General features: G+C 44.1%; 1 pseudogene; it reads left to right on the top strand.

Annotated features, from left to right (window-relative positions):
• Positions 1–3,421: 3,421 nt before the first annotated feature.
• LOC121172276 lies at positions 3,422–3,908 on the top strand (annotated as a pseudogene).
• The last annotated feature ends 9,089 nt before the right edge of the window (positions 3,909–12,997 follow it).

Genomic DNA, 12,997 nt, shown 5'->3' with positions numbered 1-12,997 from the left:
AATTTCATTCTTTTTCGTGGCTAAGTAATACTTCTTTGTGTACATATACCATATTTGTTTTACCCAGTCATCACTTGATGGATATCTAGGTTGATTCTGTATCCTTATTATTGTGAATTAGGCTACTTTAGCACGATGATGCAGCTATTTCCTTCATATGCTGATTTAATTTCCTTTGGATATATTCTATGGCATATGCATTTTTAGTTTTCTGAGGAATCTCCACATTTTCCACAATGGCTGTACCACTGAGCATTCGCCAGTAGAGAAAATGTCTAGAGACAATGGCCAACAGGAAATAAAAACACAGTGAGATAGCAAATCCTAGAGCAGAGCACAGATGGACAAAATTTGTTAGGAAGGGAAGAGAGGCTTATGAAATAATTTGCTTGGTAAGAAAAAATCTTAATTTCCCCCAGAATTTCTGGAAGAAAGGTACATGCTGCCTAATGCCATCACAAGATATTAAACTCACTTACAAAAACATTAACTACCTTCCTTTCCAGAATCTATTCAAATGCCACAGTCGAAAATCTACAATTGGACACAAATACTAGACTCTCTAGGAGGGATGAATTATACTTATTATCAGTCATTTATACTCGAGTAGAAATGAATTTGTAACATGCTTTTTTGTGGAGAGTGGCTGAATAATAATACTGTGTCTATCATTTATTTGTTATTTATTAATGCCAGAAACTACTTTTTAGATACTTGGCCTACGTTTAAAGTCTTCACATGATATTAATATATGCAAAACATTTAGAAAAATCTCTGATGATAGTTTCTGCGTTATTGTTTTCTTCTGCTTACTGGTTTATGTGGATAGCTGGGTAGATATTTGAAAGGCAGTGACAGGGAGAGAGAGGGCGGGAGGGACGGAAGTGTGGGGAGGGAGAGAGAGTACACTTTCAGCTGTTAGTTCACTGCTGGTTGCCTGCGACAGCTAGACCAAGCTAACATTCGGGTTTCCCATGAGAGTCACAAAGATCCAAGTACCTGTGTCATTGCCTGCTTCCAGGGCGCACATTAGCGGGAGGCTGGGTTGGAAACACACGGGACCCAATCTCAAGTACTGCAATATGGAATATAAGCACTCATGTGATAGCTTAACTAAGTCAGAAAGTTGACCCCCACTGTTATTGCTATTATCTTCATTTTCATGGTCTCATTCCTTACTTACTATAGCTCTCCGAGTTAGATAACACTGTTGTTTCCATTTTTACAAATGATAAAATTAAGACCTGAAGACAATATGTCACTTGCCCAAAATCGCATAGTTCCCAAATGGTAATTTGGGAATGACTATCAGAAAACTTTATTTAAAAAAAAAAGATTTATTTATTTTTATTGGAAAGATAAATATACAGAGAGGAGAGAGACAGAGAGGAAGATCTTCCATCCAATGATTCACTCCCCAAGTGGCCACAACAACTAGAGCTGAGCCTATCCAAACCCAGGAGCTAGGCGCTTCCTCCAGGTCTCCCATGTGGGTACAGGGTCCCAATGCCTTGGGCCATCCTCAACTGCTTTCCCAAGCCACAAGAAGGGAGCTGGATGGGAAGCAGGGCAATCAGAATGTGAACTAGTGCCCATATGGGATCCTGGTGCGTGCAAGGTGACAACTTTAGCCAGAAAACTTGATTTTGAGGGTGGAAGAAAATAGAAGAAATGGCAAGAAGTAGGGAATAGCACCTCAGTAAAAATGCTGCCTAATTCTATACCAGTGTATTTTCAAATTCTTACTAACCGTGCCACTACTCTGAGTGCAGAGCAATGCACTTTAATCGCAGGTACCAAGAGGCACATCTGAGGCCAGAGCCACATCTTCAGGAATGCTCACTTCCTAGACGGGCAGGCAACAGAGATCCAATGACCATAACACCAGGGCACCCCCCGCCCCATGGCTCTCAGAGGTCCACCTTGGGAGAACTCATAGCACTACCTAGCCCTCCAGGTTCCACTGGAAGATTGGGTTACAGTAACTTCATTTCTTGGCTGACCAAAAATTGCTTTTTCTGATTTTTATTTATAAGAAAAGTACAATGAAGGTAGGAAAATAAATCACTCCTATTAGGTTTTACCTGAAAACAAATTGATGGAGCATAGGAGCAGGTCAGAGCTCATGGTTGTGGCCACTGCAAGCTCTTACTGCAGCACAGTGAGTGAAGCACAACCTGAGACAATCCTTCCCCATGATGTCACACCCTCCTCACTGGTCCCCTTCCCCCACCCTGTAAGACCCTGAAATGGAGGCAGTCATCATGGCAAGGAGGTGAAGTACTCCAAAGACAGCGAAAGAAGATACATGAGGATGCTTCAAAAAGCATATGGAAATAGAATGAAAAATAAATTTATTTTGTGCACAAACATTTGAAATCGTTTTATAATGCAGCAAAAACAGGAGGAAAGACTAGGAAGGCAGGTTGGAGCTCTGGTAGAAAGAACTTCAAGTGTATTCTAGAAGCGTTTCAGGTTTCTGTGAAAAAGCCTAGCCTGTCTTCCTAGTCACAGAGTCAAAGTCAGTCCCAACTTTCCCGCAGGTGTTCAAAGACCTCGGAGTACCCAGACTGGGGTCACGGAGGGTCACTGAAGTCCTCTGTCCTTTTTGTCACCTGTACTTCTGTTTCATTGAGGTGTAACTGACAAACACTACATGTGTTCAGGCTTTATGACATAGTTTTACATGTATGAGGGTGCGTGTGTGTGTACATGTGTGTGCATGTACATGGCCACAATCACACCAATAAACACACTTATCACCACCTACAGTTACAATTTTGAGACAGAAGGGAATGAGGACACTTAAGGTCTTCTCCCAACAAATTTCAGCTAAATAATACATTATTAGTAACCATTATTAGCACTGAAATTAGATTCCTACTTATGTGATTGTTGGGGATGTGGTGGAGGTGGGGAAAATGAAGGGGTAGTCATCTCTTCTGCCTCCATTTACATAATTTCAAAGAAAATGATGGTGGGTCTCTGACAGTCTTATAGTCTGAAAGTGTCTCAACTAAGAAGAGTTTGGAATACACTAAAAACACGCTCCTCAGGTCACATCTGATAACCAAAAGAAGTTCTACATCAGCCAAAGCCCTGCTTTGAAGGAAAGCCTGAGATTTCATATCCTAGGTATCAAACACATCTTGCATACAGAAGTCTCTAGTGTGGATGGGTGGTGGAGAATTGGTGGGTTTGTATTCACAGGCTGGCCTGTCTGAACTTTGACTTAAGGAAGACTCCATGCTTCCAAATTTGCATCACCTGGATCTTCACTTTCTGACGTCCCGTAATTCACCCAAACTCAGACCATGAGAAAAAAAAGAGCTCTTTTTACATAAGATGTATACAGACAAATGACAACTCCATCCACCCACCAGACAGCACAGAATGGACTTTTCCAGTAAGGTGGCCGCCAATGTGGCTCGTGCTCTATTGCACGCTCTGCCTGGCTATGTCTGTACTCACCTGGCTTGTCTGCCTGCTGTGCCACAGCGGCTGCATGGTGGAAAACATGAGCATCATCAGCTGGTTTGTGCAGACCTTCAAGTACATGTATGGCCTCTGATTTGAGGTCAGGGGCCAGCCCAAGCTGGACGAAGACCAGCCCTGTGTCATCATCTCCAACCACCAGAGTATCCTAGACATGATGGGCCTCATGAAGGTCTTGCCACGGCACTGCATGCAGGTGGCCAAGTGGGAGCTGCTGTTCCTGGGCCCCATGGGCCCTCATCATGTACCCGGGTGATGCCTTCTTCATCAGTCAACAGCAGTCCAGCACTGCCATGAGTGTGATGGCCGACCTGAGTGAGCGAATGGTCCTGGAGAACCTTAAAGTGTGGATCTACCCTGAGGGCATGTGCAACACCAATGGTAACCTATGCCCTTCAAGAAAGGTGGTTTAAGGATGGCATTCATTGAACAGGTAACAACTGGCACCCAGAATAAAGCTGCTATGTTGAATGTTAAGAGTGGCAAATATAGAGAAAGAACCATAATATTCACGATACACTAAATAATAATATTCTATCCCCATGATTAGCGCTGCTCTTTCCACTCAGATGGAAGAGTTTCTTTATTTTCTGTAAAGAAACTAGACTTTAAAATGAAGTCAATTCCTTTAATGAAGTGCAAACACTGGGTTATAAGAACACAAGGGAACAATTCATTCTAGCCAGAGCTATGTAGAAACACTTTTCACTGGAGGTGAATGTGGTAGGCCTTAACCAATAAGCAAGGTTTCAAAGTCAGTGAAGCTCAGTAAAGACAGCACAGGACAGGGACCGAGTGATTAAAGGCTCAAAGAATGGAAGCAAAAAGGAGCCAAGAATGGTCTGAATACACTCAGAGTGATGGGAAATATAAGACGCCAGGTCATAGAGAGCCTCCATTGTCACACTCAGGAGCTTCGACTGCATCTCGTAGGAGATGGGACTCAATGACCTAACAAGAAGACAACCAGTGTGTGTTATCCTCATTGTGAATCTAGAGGTGATCAACAGTCCATGGATGGGTAGAACAGAAGAAGAATTAGGGCAGGAAGACCATGTTCAGAAAGTAGGTCATTGTTGTAGCCACAGGTTTAGGTGAAGTCTTTTCTCACACTGAAAACTTACCCCAGGAGGGTGAAGGTTTGTAGAACACTCTTTGCCCTTTTAGAAATAAAGGTGAAGGGAGCGGGGCAGAGCCAGCAGGGGAATAAGGGGTGTTTCCTTTGCTGGACAGCTACTCCCACTGGACAGCATGAGCTGGGATGGGGGCAGACCAGACGAAGCAGGGCTACAACACCTGTATGCCTCGGGTGGACTAGATCAGGGAAAAGCCAGGCTGGGCTGATGATTCCTACTGGTGCAAACAAAATTAGAGTGGATGAGAGTTGTTTGGGCTTAGCCACAGCATCAGCTGGCAGAAGCTGGCTCTGGGGCCTGGTTCTGTCAAGTCAAACCACAGAACTACCTGGAGAGAGCACAATCCGGGAGTGAGAGAGGCCTGGGAGGGAAATAGTGGGCTCCTCCCTCTTGGGTTACCACTTCCATTAGAGGGCACGAAAACCAGGACAGGGGCTGGGGTGGAATGGCGTGGGGAACATACTGGACTACTGCTACACATACTGGCAAACCAGGGTAGGGGGCGGGCTTGGTGAGGGTTATTGTGGGTCACTCCAACTAGGCTGCAGTTTCCCCTGGTTTATGCAAGGGCCAAGTATGTGCTGGGCAGAACCAGGCTGGACTGCAACACCCATTGGCCCCAGTGGAAGTCGGGGCTAAAAACAGAACCAACCCAGTGATCGCAACCACCAGCTGATCAGGATGATGGACTGTGCCGGGCCTTGTACATGCTAGTACATTCAAGAATTTGGTCTGAGAGCACCTCAGACAAAGTTTCTTTGGAGATCTCCCCAATTGAAATGCTGAACTCAGAACCCTAACCAAGAAAAGAGAGAAGACAGACAGGTCAACCAACCATCTCAGTTATATGTTGGCAGCGAAATACGGAGCAAACAGAGACTCTATGATGGACTATGTCAATCAGTGGATTCTTCAAAGACCTCATAGTGCTTGGAGTGGCAAGACTGGCAGCGATTTATAACTGTTGAACTATCAAAACCACTTGAGCAAGAACCTTGGGGCATACCCTGGGGAGGGTGGGAAATTGGGTGGGCCTTCTCCCTTAATACCCCCTTTTTAAACATGAAGGAAACAATATGGAAATAATAGTCTTACCCACTTTCCTATAGCCCTTGAACCTTTTTACCCTAATTAACTATGTAAAGATTGTCAAAAATATAATCAAAGAAAAAGAATAGTTATAAAAAAGAAAGAAAGGTGCCAGTAAACGATGCTGAGAATATGAGCAGGTTGTGGATTCAAACAATCTAGGAACATAGAGATATAATCAAATCAAGAATAGAGGTCAAGTAAAAATATATGATTATCCTAGGGCTTCAGTCACAAATTTTCATCTTTCAATTGGCATATAAAGCTCTGAAAAGCACTGTTGTTCAGGTGATTTTAAAGGATTCCTTTATTTTAAGAGAGGGACTAGTGTTTAACCTGGCGACTAAGATACCTGTTAAGATGCCCACATTCCATTGAGGGCTCCATGCACAGCTCTGGCCCTCAGGATAATTAACCAATTAATTAAAAATAAAAGGGAGACAATGTGTGTCTAGCAAGTATTTTATACCCATTCATTAAGTTAAATATGCTCGTGGATGACTAAGTACATTGCTTAACTTTAACTCCGAGTTACGACAATCCAGTGGTAGCTGTTGCGCATTCAATAGGATGAAAGTCCAGACAGAGGCAAAGTTTCTAGAGGCGACCGTCTCATTGTTGTTTCATTGGCAGTGCGATACATGATAAGCGGTTGCCACCAGGAACTCTTCCATCTGTGCCTCTGGCTCTGAAGCCGAGAATACCAGGCAATTTGGAAGTTCCATTGAAATGTAGTCAACCTATTGGAAAACCTATCATACTCAAATGAATATTTGATCATGAAAAAGTTCAGAAACTTCCCTATTCTGTTCTGTCTGTCTTCAGATAGTGCTGCATGTCACAAGTGCCCTGAGGACCAGTGACTCAATGCAGAGAAAAGTCCGTGCAGCCCCAGAATCCTGGACTTCCCGTCCTACGAGGAGCCCCTTGGCAGAGTGCTGGCCATCTTTCTGCTCACCCTAGCCATCCTGTGTGTCTTCCTCCAGCACTACCACACCCCTGTCATCAGGGCCAGTACAGGGCCACAACTCCCCAGCACCATTATCAGCATCTGTTCCCTCATCAAGGCCATCCTGTATCTGTTCTAAGTGGCCACATGGCCTCCATAGCCTGTGGACTCTGCAGAGCCTAGAGTGTGATGACAGCTCTCTGGGGATCTTCTACGCCATGCTGGGCTACTTGTGTATGCTAGGATTGGCCAGCTTGCTGGTGGCCTTCCCTGCTCACTGCCTGCCTGACACCTTCGACAAAGCCAAGCGCATTACACTTAGCATGGTGGTGTGCTCCTGTGTCTGGGTGTCCTTCCTGCCTGCCTATGTGAGTGCCCGAGGCAAAGACACAGCGGCTGTGGCGGTCTTTGCCACCTTGGCATCAGGAGCAGCCTCATGCTCTGCCTCTTCTTTCCTAAATGCTACATCATCCTTCTCCACCCTGAGAAGAACACAAAAGGACAAATGTTTGGCAGGCATTCTCTCAAATGAGGACAGCAGGTGTGAACCGCAAGGAGCGCCTCCCTCGGGGCTGCATCCCTGAGCTCCCCAGCAGGATGCCCTGTGCTCTGTGCTCCTTCTCTCCTGAGCTTCAGTGTATCAGGGAGACATGAGACTTGCTTTGGAAATACAACTGTCCTGGGTGGAATCATCTGAGCTGACTCATCCTCGGTCCCCTCAGCACATAACCAAGCACTGGCACTCACAGGAAACAGGATAAGTGCTTGATGCACGTGTGAAGCTACTTGGGTAAAGTTAGCGGCAGAAGAGATCGTTGAGAGAGGGGAGCAAGAAAGAGAGGTTGAGTGAAATAGAGAAATCTGATTCCTCCTAGTTCTCCGTGTTGTACATGCAGACACAAGCATCTTACTTAAGCTTTCTGTGCTGTCATTTCCTCTAATATAAAATTAGGGCCTGCTGCAGTAGCCTAGCAGCTGTAGTCCTCGCCTTGCATGCACCAGGATCCCATAATGGTGCTGTTTCCAATCCTGGTGACCCCGCTTTCCATCCAGCTTCCTGCTTCTGGTCTGGGAAAGCAGTAGAGGATGGCCCAAAGCCTTGGGACTCTGCACCCACGTGGGAGACCTGGAAGAAGCTCTTGGCTCCTGGCTTCAGATGAGCTCAGCTCCGGCCATTGCAGCCACTTGGGGAGTAAATCAACAGATGGGAAGATCTTCCTCTCTGTCTCTCCTCTTCTCTGTATGTCTGACTTTCCAATAAACAATTTTTTTCAAAAATCAGATTAAGCACCCCTCTCTGGATGTGATAATAATGAAACAAACAAAAAAAAATATTGTGACCAGTCCTCAACACATAATAAACACTCAAAGCAGAATATTCAAGTCACCAAATCTACACAGTCATGTTATTATTAAGATAATTGAAGCCAAGAGTGGGGATGACAAATACTTAGGGCTCACAGTCTCCAGGCTAATGGTCAGATAAACCAGGTTCATGACCAACTCTACCACACAGCTGTGCAACTCTGGAGTACTGAGCTGCTGTCTACTCCAACTTCATCTTGTTTAAAGGAAGATCATCTAGGAGAAGTAAATGAACTCATGTTCATAAAGCACCCAGCACATAGTATACATCAAGTGTTTGTAAGAGGATTCACTAAAATTTTACATCGTGGCAAAATCTCATCCATTGATCCTTTGTTGTATAAATGAAACTTTCAAGAGACCCTTTCTCCAAACTAGATTGTCAGGCAGGACCTTCCCAGTAAAAGCCAGAATTCTAACAAGCATGTGAAAAGCATCTGTTAAAGATTGAGCATGGGGAAATTAGCAAACAGGAGATTTTAAAAATGACTAAGAACTCAAAAGCATAAAGTGAGATGGGAATGCTGGCACAGGTACAGGGGAGTCATGGAGTCGTGGAGGAGGGTGGAGATGGACTTGCCAGAACTAGACCCCATCCACATCTCCAGCGATGGTGCATGCCACCAAAGGACAGATGTGGACACTGTCACCAAGTCCAAGTCAAAGGGCCTTTTCCAAGATGGTGACAGGTGCTGCCTACCTCCTGATCAGCTCACCTCGTAGTACCCATAATACACAAAATAAGACAGCACTCTGCTGAATTCTCTCTTAATAAGTCTTGTTTATCCAGACTTGCTCCTTACATTCTCTGAGTAGCAACGTGTTTGTCCACATTGGGTTAACATTTTTTATGACTGCCATTTGTACCATGAAGAGATATGCAGGAAAGAAGGAATTATATTTTTCATAAATTCTCAGGTTTCAAAATGTGCATTTGCTCTCACATGATTCCATATTCCATCTTCATTGCAGAGTTTTCTGTCATTAGTGGTGGCATTGGAAACTTCGGCCATCAATACCTTCACACATCAAATACTCCAGAACCTGGAAGTTAGATTTGTATTTGTAAGGGAGTTATTATTTTGTTTCCTCTTGTAAATAATCACACTCACTAAACTGAGTTTTTTATTCTGTTTAGTTTCTGGTGTCAGATTTTACTAAAGCAAGATTTACTCCTGCATGTATAGAATCTTTTCCAAGATCATGCCCCAGAGTTTTTAGAATTTCATGCAATTTGCCTCAAAAACATAGATTTATTTTTCAAGAAACTCAAAATTGAAAAATTAACTAATGGTTCCCTTAGCATTATCTTAGAGCATGTCTCAAAATCTAGAAAATGCTTCTAATGTTTGAATTTGAATTGTTTCTGCTGCCATGAGTATGAACTATATAACCCAAAGTGTTTTGTGATTTTTTTTTTTTAGATTTTATTTATTTATTGAAAGTCGGATGATATACAGAGAGGAGGAGAGACAGAGAGGAAGATCTTCCATCTGATGATTCACTCCCCAAGTGAGCGCAACGGCTGATGCTATGCCAATCCGAAGCCGGGAGCCAGGAACTTCTTGCAGGTCTCCCACGTAGGTGCAGGGTCCCAAAGCTTTGGGCTGTCCTTAGGTGCTTTCCCAGACCACAGGCAGGGAACTGAATGGGAAGTGGAGCTGCCGGGATTAGAACTGGTGCCCATATGGGATCCCGTTGGGTTCAAGGCGAGGACTTCAGCCTCTAGGCCAATGCCGCTGGGCCCTTGTGATTTTTTTTTTTTTATATCAACCAGAAACCTAAATGTCTTATTCATCTTGTGTTTATATTCACTCAGGTAAGTTACTTGAAAAGCTCTCAATTTTTGTTACATGGTACAGGACAGGCCAGGTCAGGCTAAAACAGTGAGTTCACATCAGGACCAGGACTGGAGGCTGTCCAGGCTAGGTTAGGCTACAGCACCCACCAGCATGAGCTGGAACTAGGGATAGGCTAGGCCAGGTCAGGCTACAGCACCTGCCAGCAAATGCCAAGGTGAGGCAGGCCATGCCAGATTGGGTCACCAGCACACATAAGACTCAGGATAGGGCAGTGCAAACATAGTAGGTAGATTGAAGGGGCTCTTCTGCTGGGCCACTGCTCCCAGCAGTGAGCATGAGAACTGGAACTGGGGCAGACCAGGTCGGGCAGGGTTACAACACCTGTTGGCCCACATGTGAGCTGGGTTAAAGGGAAAGCCAGGCTGGGCTAAACAACTGTATATACTGGTACATGCATGAGACTGAGTAAGTGCAAGCTGGTTGGGCTTTGCTGCAGCATCAGCTGGAAAGTGCTGGGACTGCAGGCAAGTCCTATCAAGCTAGACTAGAGAACCACCTAGAGAGTGCAAGATCCAGGACTGGGAGTGTGCCCAGCGGGAAAACTGTGGGCATCTCTCTGATGAGCATGAGAACCAGGGCTGGAAGTGGACCTGACTAGACTAGACAGGTGGTGGCACCTGCCGGCACAAGTGTGGGCTGGATAGTGGGGTTGATTGGGTTGAGCTAGGCTTCAATGCCCATTGAGGTGTATGAGAGCCAACGTGGGAGAGACTTGGCAGTCTGCTGTGCATACCATCATGCACAGGAATAGGACAAGTGGTAAGCCTGGGGTGTGTAAAGGAGTCATTTCGCCTATGCTGTACTTCCCACTAGAGTCCATGAGGCCAGGTGAATGGTAGACAGGGTTGGGCTCAGCTGCAGCATCCATTGGTTTACATAAGAGATTAGGCTGGACACAGATCTGATCCAGCAACTGCAACCACCAGTGTGTGCATAGGCTGATGCAGATGACAGACTGAGCCAGACACCGGACTGGCAAGCACACACAGGAGTCAGATCTGAGATCACCTCTGGTGAGGTTTCTTTGGGAATCTTCCCAACTGAACTGCTAGACTCAGAACTCCAGCTGTGGAGAGAATCATAGGATCTTTGATCTTACCATGGAATGCATGTGTCAGAACTTAGCCTCCACAGTGGCTAAGATGGAGTAGTGCATGCCCAGATGCACATGGAGGATATAGCATCCATTGGAACCTACAGAGGACATCTGGTACCATAGCAGAGGAAGGAGAGCAGAACAAATTGGTCAACTGCCCCAGGCAAGCAGTGACAGCAAATATCTAGGCAAATGGAGACTCTAAGGTTGAACTTGGAAGGATTTCCTCATCCTTGGCTTGGTAAGAAGAGCAGCATTTCAGAACTATCAAAACCACTTGAGCAGAACCCTCTGAGTATATGCCACATCAGAGCTCCTGGGATGACATTGGGTGTCTTTCTCCATCCCCAGGTACTGAGGCAGTTGGAAGACTGGGTAAGGCTCTCCCCTAATCTTCCCATTTTTCCCCAGATACAGGAAAAAGTAAAAGAAAATTTGCAAACAATGATCTCACCCACATTCCCCTAATCCTTGGCCCTTCCCATCCTAATCAACTATGTAAACATCATCAAAAATAAAATTTTTTAAAAAGTTCTCATCTTTGTACAGCTTTTGCATCTTGCAATCATCCAAATGAATCTAAAGCCCTTTATTGGTACCATATTCAGTACATGAAATGCTTTCCAAAATACATGATTTATGACCAACTTTTGACCACAGAAAATGTCACAACTCAGATCCTATTGGGCTAGCCTGTAATGCTGACAGGAACCATGGCATAATCTGTTCTCATTGGCCAGCTGAGAAATACCATCCCAGAAAATCTGCCTTTCCTTTAAGCTTAATGTTTCCTTTCCCCATATAGTATTGCTCCTGGAATCAACACTCAAGTGAAAATTGAATAATATCTCAGAAAGTTTGTGAAGAAATGTAATTAGACGGTAATTTGGATGCAAAAAAAAAAAAATCCTTGAACTCCATGTATGCAAGGAGTCTTCCAAAAGTTTGTGGGAAATACAAATTAAGAAAATAACATTCGTGGAGTTCAGAATGGGTTTTGTACCAAAATAAACATCTTCTATTTCAGTTCCATGAACTTTCTGAAGCATACTTGTATATGTCTTCAGAAATTTAGCTGCCAACATGTAAGCAACTGTTTGAACCACAAATGCCTTTGTAAGCCTGCTTTTGACTTTGTCAATAATCTCATTTGGTAATAAATTTGCTTCTTAAATCATTTCCCATAGCAGTATCTGGTACAGCTAGGCTATGTTTCAAATAAGAAAAGGAGAGTACAGAAAAGATAAAGAGCATGGATCACATAGAAATCAGATCTGACCCTGGAGGCTTAGTTTGTGGGGAAAATCATTGATTATATTTTTACTGTTTTGCCATGATTAAATGGTTGCAAATCACTTGGTCTCTGACCATATATCGCATTTACCAGCCTTACAACTAGATGTGACCTGTGACTGACTTCTCATTCAAGAGATGAGTGAAAGTGAGCATTGTTACAACTGATCAAGAAAACTTAATATACACAATGGGTCTCCTCCACACTGAAGTCTCACCATTGTTTGACCATATAAATAACAAAATGACCTCATATGGAAATTAACAAGTTGCCAGTTACAGCTACTCAATTCAGCCCCTGCAGCACAAAATAATGCCCGTGAATGTGTTCTAGTAAAACTTTATTTGCGGTCCCTGACATTGGAATTTCTTTGTGTCACATAACAGTATTCTTTTAGTTTGACTTCAACAGTTTAAAAATGTAAAAGCCACTCTTGGCTCACAAGCCTCAAAAATACAACCGCTGAGTCAGGCTTTGCCTGCAAACCTTAGCTTGCCATTATCTAGAGGATATCAACCCTACAGGAGGAAGGGAACTTGGAACTTTGAATGCCTACTGGACAACTTGCTACACCTTGATTCTTATCAGAAAGATAAAATCTTCATTCGTTAAGCTACATGACAGCCTTTTACCACTTTAATTACCATGGAATTCATGACCCTGTATTCTGAGTTCATAACCCCCTTCCAAAGTCCTCCAAAATGAGGAATC

Source organism: Ochotona curzoniae, unplaced genomic scaffold (assembly GCF_017591425.1).
Source record: "Ochotona curzoniae isolate NIBS_2020 unplaced genomic scaffold, NIBS_Ocur_1.0 scaffold_3171, whole genome shotgun sequence".
NCBI classification, from domain to species: Eukaryota; Metazoa; Chordata; class Mammalia; order Lagomorpha; family Ochotonidae; genus Ochotona; species Ochotona curzoniae.
The sequence above is the reverse complement of the archived record's forward strand: the minus strand, read 5'-3'. Positions and strand labels throughout refer to the sequence as shown.